We start from the raw sequence: 6758 nt of genomic DNA on the forward strand, positions 1-6758 counted from the left end.
TATATAATAATGAAGAAATAGATAGGAATAAGCACCAAAACAAATATGCTACACATAATGTAGTTATAGCTATTTATGAATTCCTCAGAATTTTATAGCATCTTTAAAAACAGAAATATTACCTCTTCCTGCTCTAAAGAAACTTTTCCTTTATTATTATTTTAAATATATATATATATTTTATTTTTTATTTTTTATTTTTTTTCCCCCAGAGAGGAAGGGAGAAGGAGAGAGAGAAACATCAATGATGAGAGAGAATCATTGATTGGCTGCCTCCTGCATGCCCTCTACTGGGGATCAAACCCACAACCCAGGCATGTGCCTTTGGCAGGAATTGAACCCGGGACCCTTCAGTCTTAGGCCACATGTGTCAAACACAAGGCCCGCGGGCCAAATCCGTCCAGCCAGGCCTTGCAATGTGGCCCGCACCGCGCTGTCATCACTGCACTCCGCTGCGTTTCCATCACAATGACAGTTTATGACAGTTCAGTAAACCATTCGGCCCGCGATTTAGGCTGGATTTTAGATTTTGGCCCCTTCTCTGATTGAGTTCGACACCCCTACCTTAGGCCAATGCTCTATCCATTGAGCCAAACCAGCTAGGGCAATGCTTTTCTTTTAGCATGTATCATTTTCTAATATATTTCTCCCCAATGTCTTATTAAACACAGATCTGCTGAAGTTCTTCACTGTGTTATAAAAGAGACAATGCCCAAAATACAGTCATGAAACTGGTAATATAATACCTAATCTAACTAATAGATTAGGGAATACACCCTTGAGGGAATATAACTTTCATTCAGTTAATCTGTAATTTCCTAATCAACACTAGTGAGGCAATCTGCCCGATAGAAACCCCAAAGGAAAGGGCCTCGCCTGAAATGTTGCACTCTTTGCTAGAAACTTCGTTTCTCTGCCCCTGCTCCCTATAAAAGCTTTCATTTTATAAAGCTCCTGGGATCTCCTTCCTGTTTGCTAGATGGGATGTTGCCTGAATCGTTGAATAAAGCTAATTAGCTCGTTAAATTTACTCAGTTGAATTTTTTTAACAGCTGCATCTTCACAATAACCCTATGCGAGTATTAACCTATTTATCTGAATTTCATAGAAGAAAAAAATTGAGGCTCAATGAGACAAGTACCCTGCCCAAAGTCACACAGCTGTTAGGTGGCAGAAGTACAATTGAACTCTAGATCTGTTTGATGGCAAGCTCCTTAATCTTTCTACTATGCCACATTTGCCTCGTCTAAAACAAGATCAAGTCATTTTGACTGCTCCTTATACTTCTTTGTATTCCCCACAGTGAATAGCATAGAATCTCACATATATCTCAGGGAACTCACAGAATTAATGATTTCATGACCATGTAGAGTATGAACTATTTAAAAGAAACCACTTTTCATTAGAAATGTTCATTTTGCCAAGACCGGTTTGGCTCAATGGATAAAGCGTCAGCTTGGGGACTGAAGGGCTCCGGATTCGATTCCGGTCAAGGGCATGTACCTTGGTTGCGGGCATATCCCCAGTAGGGGTGTGCAAGAGGCAGCTGATCGATGACTCTCTCTCATCGATGTTTCTAATTCTCTGTCTCTCTCCCTTCCTCTCTGTACAAAATCAATAAAATATATTTTTAAAAATGTTCATTTTGACAAAACTAAAGGGGACACAACTTTCTTAGAGGTTGCAGTAGACCAGTGTTTCCCAAAGTGTGGTACATGTACCCCCAGGGGTACGGGAAGAGTTTGGTGGGGGTACATGTTGCACCGGAGTTTGGTGGGGATATGCACTGCACCGTGCTTAGCTGCGCCTAATTCTACGTTCTCATGAGTACGGGGGTACTCAGCGTTACGAAAATTATAGAAGGGGTACACATATGTCAAAAGTTTGGGAAACACCGCTGAGTAGACAATCCATCACAGCTATCTAAAATGCATCAAAGATGCTAATTTTCATAGTCTAGAGAGAGTTTCAGACAACTAGAGAGAGAGCCACATTTCTAGTAAGGACAGTTATGCTCTGCAATTAATTTGCTGGTCTCTAGCTTGTCCAGTACTCCATTATGGCATCCAGAATTGGTCTGCTTTAAACGTATTTTTAAAGCTTGTTAAAAATAAAAACAAAAAAAAAGTTCTACCACAGTTTCCAGCATTTCTATTAATACTGTGTACAGTCTGAGCAAGTACACAAGTCCCTGTGGCTTCTTTTCCTCATCTCTAAAGGGAGGGTGAAACTTAATGCCCATATCCATCCTGAGTGTTTCAGAGATCTGTGCAATATAAGTCAGGTTTTCAACAGTAGATGAATAATCTGACCTTTAGTTATTCAACAGCTTAATCTAGGTGAAACAAAACAACTTAATCTAGGTGGAACAAAACAACTTAAGCTGCTATAGTTTTGACTGTTTGAAATCATTCCTTGTGCCCTGGCCATCGACTTTTCCAAGTGGCTGTTTCTGACGTCATCTAAATAGAACAGCCGATGAATGAACTTGTATTGCCCGCAACCAATCCAGAAAGAGCAAATACTTTCTTACAGACTATATACCTATTCCAAAACTCGTTCTGCTTCACCTTTTCCTGCCCCCTCTATCTATGATCAATCTAAATTCTTTCCAAACCACTTACTCATTCTTTAAAAGAGCTTGGTCAATCCCAGGATGTCAGTCATGTTTGCTTCTCCCACCAAGCTCTACTGCTGGCAGTTTCCACTGCATATCCCCAAACCGGGTGCTTTTTCCAGCTGGGATATGGCTTGATATGCCCTTTCTTTCAGAAAACTTTCTACTTTAAAAGTTTTGTTCAACTCATCCTTTAACGGGGAATCAAAGCCAGGAGAATCTTGTGTTAAATAGGCCTTTTAAAAGTAATTCTTACCTTGATTGAGGAAAAAAAGAGAGAGAAAACTCGAGGACATGGACAACAGTGTGGTGATTTCAGGGGGGAGACAGTGGGGAGAAGTGGAAGAGGGCAAATAAATGGTGATGGAAAAAATAAAATAAATACATTTTTAAAAAATTTAATTCTTCAGCTGGTGGAGGGGAGCAATGGAGGGAGGGAAAAAGGAACATTTGTAATAATATGAACAATAAAGATTTATTTTATAAAAAATTTAATTCTTATCTGCCTTTAGCCTCCTCATATAGCTTAATGACTTTTCCACCATTGCCTCTCTTTGTTCAGTCTAATGTAAAAAGCCTGTAGGTTTTGCCATATTTTTAGGGTCTTTTATTCTTGAGAGAGCTTTCATGTCATGTAAAACACACATTTGTGTACCTTTTTCCTGTTAATCTGTCTCATGTCAGTTTAATTCTCAGGCCCCGCTGAAAAACTCTAAAAAAAAGTAGAGGTAAAATTTTGCCTCCCCTACCCTGTTTATGTTTAAAAGTGTCCTGGTGTTACCTAGCTCACAGGTGTTGGGAGGCAGAAGAACAGTATTTGCAACATCTGTTTACATGTCATCTGTTATCTATTTTCCAAACATCATTGTAAAAAGAATAAATCATCTTGCTGGCCGATTTCTTCCCACATCTGGTTAGATGATCATTTTGCCCTTCTTTGTTGAGTAGCATTGTTATTTTTTGTTTTTTTTTTAAATATATTTTATTGATTTTTTACAGAGAGGAAGGGAGAGAGACAGAGAGCTAGAAACGTCAATGAGAAAGAAACATTGACCAGCTGCCTCTTGCACACCCCCTACTGGGGATGTGCCCGCAACCAACGTACATGCCCCTGACTGGAATCGAACCTGGGACCTTTCAGTCCACAGACCGACGCTCTACCACTGAGCCAAACCGGTTTCGGCGCATTGTTTTGACTTTATTATTGGGCTATAGTAAGTCAGTAGAGCCCTGAGACCTGGAAGTTATTCTTTTCTTTTTCTTGTCTCCTTTCCTTTATTTTTCTTCTCTTATTTTTAGGAATTTACACCCTTTGTACATGAGTCAGAACAGAGTGCTGCAGATGCCCAGGAATGGGAATTGCTAGTTCGTCATCTGTATTCAAATATCACAGCATGTCTAAGGTATAAGCCACAAACTCTGACTTGCCTATTTCCTGTTCTCTGGGTGGTGGTTTTTGAGAACTGTGCTTAAAGTCTCTAAGATTAGTACCTCATACCTTTGGACTACTTGGGAAAGGACTCCTTTCAGAAATATTTGCAAACAAAGGCCTGGAACTGGAAGAACTTCTGGAAGCAAACCACACCTATGTGTAACAAATTGTCAGTATATACAAAAGCATGACTCTTTTTTTTTTTTTTAAAGTATATCTCTTTAAGTAAGTAAAACTCATATTTGACTCAGTCCCTACTCTTTTATTTTCCAGAGCTCAGAAGGGGCACAAATGAGCATTTCTCTGTAAACAAAACCATTTAATTGCTGTGATGAAATTTATTAGAACAGCAAATTGTAGTGTTGTGTGTGTTCTTTTAATGAAGTTTGGCTTGAGAGGACTAGAGCACATTGATTAAAAGTCCTGATTCTAGAAATGAACTCCTGAGTGTAGAATCTGAGCACTACTATTTACTATCTCTGTGAACTTGGGCAAATTATTCTCTGTAACTCAGTTTCCCAATGGTAAAATGGAAATGACAATTATACCACCTACCTTATCAGGGTGCAGTGAAGCTGAATGAGTTAGTATTTTAAAGCACCTGGCATAGTTTCTAGCCCATTATAAACCTCCTCTTAAAGGGTTACCTTTAAGGTTGTTAAATCTTAAAGAAAAAAATAATAATAAAATGCAAGGTTTCCCAGAACCAATAATAATGTCTATCTTCTATTTTTGAATATTCACTAATATGCCAAACAATTTGTAGATATTATTTCCAAACCTCACAACAAGATAGGTATTCATGTCTCCATTTTACAGATGAGAAAGTGGAAGCTTGAGGAATTTAAATTGCTTAAGGGTACATAACTGAGTCATGGTTGTGGGAAGTCTAACTTAGTTTGTCTAAATTCCAAAGCATATGCCCTTCCACTGTGCAACATTGTTTCCTAAATCTTCTAATTCATTTTCTCCATTTATTTATAATCCACATTATTTTAGAATTGGGCTTAAGAATCACATTGCATCACTTCTTGGCTTTTAGGCTAAGATCAAGTGTAGCATCTATTCTTATCAGTTTAATATCTGATATTTCAGCTCTCCGAGGACAGTATATTAATAGATGGAACTAAAGGGTATTATGCTAAATGAAATGAGTCAGACAAAGAAAGACAAATACCAAATGATTTCATTTATATGTGGAATCTAAAAAACAAAATAAATAAACAGAACAAACAGATACAGAGAACACAGTGATGGTTGGCAGAAGGGTAAGGGGTTGGGAGCTGGGTGAAAAAAACTAAAGGGATTAAAAAGTACAAGTTGGCAGTTATACAATAAAATAGTCATCTGTAAAGGATAGTATTGGGGATATAGTCAATAATAGTGTCAGGTGGGTGCTAGACTTGGGGGGGGGTGGAAATCACTTCATAAATTATATAAATGTCTAACCACTATGTTGTACATCTAAAACTAATGTAATATTCAATGTCAACTATAATTGAAAAGTTTTTTTAAATTTAACAAAAATAGGCTCATGGAGACAGAGACCAAAGGAATGGTTACCAGAAGGGAGGGGTGGGGATATGGGTGAAAAGGAGGAGAATATACTCAATAATATTGTGATAACTCTCCACTATTCTAGAATTAGTGGCGTGATTACATTGAAAGGGTATAAAAATGTCAAATCACTATATTGTACACCTGAAAATAATATAACCAATATAAGATTAAATTAAAAATAAGTAAATAAATTAAAAATAAAATAAGAACAAAAGCTAGAAAAATAAAATAAATAAAGCTTCTGCCTGGGGGAAAATGTCATTTTGCCCATCCCCTCTGTCCTTTCACAAATAAGTAAATGGAGATCATTAGAAGTCAAGCTGCTTTCCAAAGACTACCTAATTACTTAATGATTGTTCAGTAGCTATTGAATGCCACCCAACCACTTAATGGTAAGGAAAGGAATAAACAGTTATGTATATTGCTTACCAGAGTGCCTTTCACATGGTAAGTAAACAATCCAAGCTATTTTTATCATCATTCATTCATTTATTAGGCATTTCTTACAAGTTTGGCACCTGAGAATACAAAAATGAGTAAAATGTAATTCCTTTTGAAGCTCACACTAGCTGTCCAATCTACTCACACTAACCACAGTACTGAGTACTTGAAACCTGGCAGATTGGAATGTACAATAAGTATAAAAAACACAAAGAGGCAGTTGAAAACCAAAAAAAAAAAAAAGTATAAAAAACACATAGGATTTTTGAAAACACAAAAAAATAAGGTAAAATACATAGTAAATTGTATATTATATGATGTAGTGACAGTATTGAGATATATTTGAGTTAAATAAAATATTAAAATTCTTTTCATCTGTTTCATTTTACTTTTTTTAGAATTGTTATTATTTGTTGTTGTTAGTCCTCACCAGAGGATATTTTTTCCATTGGAAGACTGGAAGGGAGGGAGAGAGAAACATCCATGTGTGAGAGAGACACATCTATTGGTTGCCTCGTGTGCATGCCCCAATCCAACCCAGGGATAAAACCTGAAACTCAGATATGTGCCCTTGAAGGGGAATCGAACCCAAGACCCTTTGGTTTGAGGCCCAACATTCTATCCACTGAGCCACACTGGCCAGGGCCATTTTAAAAAAATATATATTTTATTGATTTTTTTACAGAGAGGAAGGGAGAGAGATAGAGA

The 6758-nt window shown here is 37.3% G+C and overlaps 1 pseudogene; it reads left to right on the top strand.

Annotated features, from left to right (window-relative positions):
• The first annotated feature begins 5072 nt into the window (after nucleotides 1-5072).
• LOC118713868 lies at nucleotides 5073-5180 on the top strand (annotated as a pseudogene).
• The last annotated feature ends 1578 nt before the right edge of the window (nucleotides 5181-6758 follow it).

The sequence above is a fragment of the Pipistrellus kuhlii genome, unplaced genomic scaffold (genome assembly GCF_014108245.1).
Source record: "Pipistrellus kuhlii isolate mPipKuh1 unplaced genomic scaffold, mPipKuh1.p scaffold_m20_p_9, whole genome shotgun sequence".
NCBI lineage: Eukaryota > Metazoa > Chordata > Mammalia > Chiroptera > Vespertilionidae > Pipistrellus > Pipistrellus kuhlii.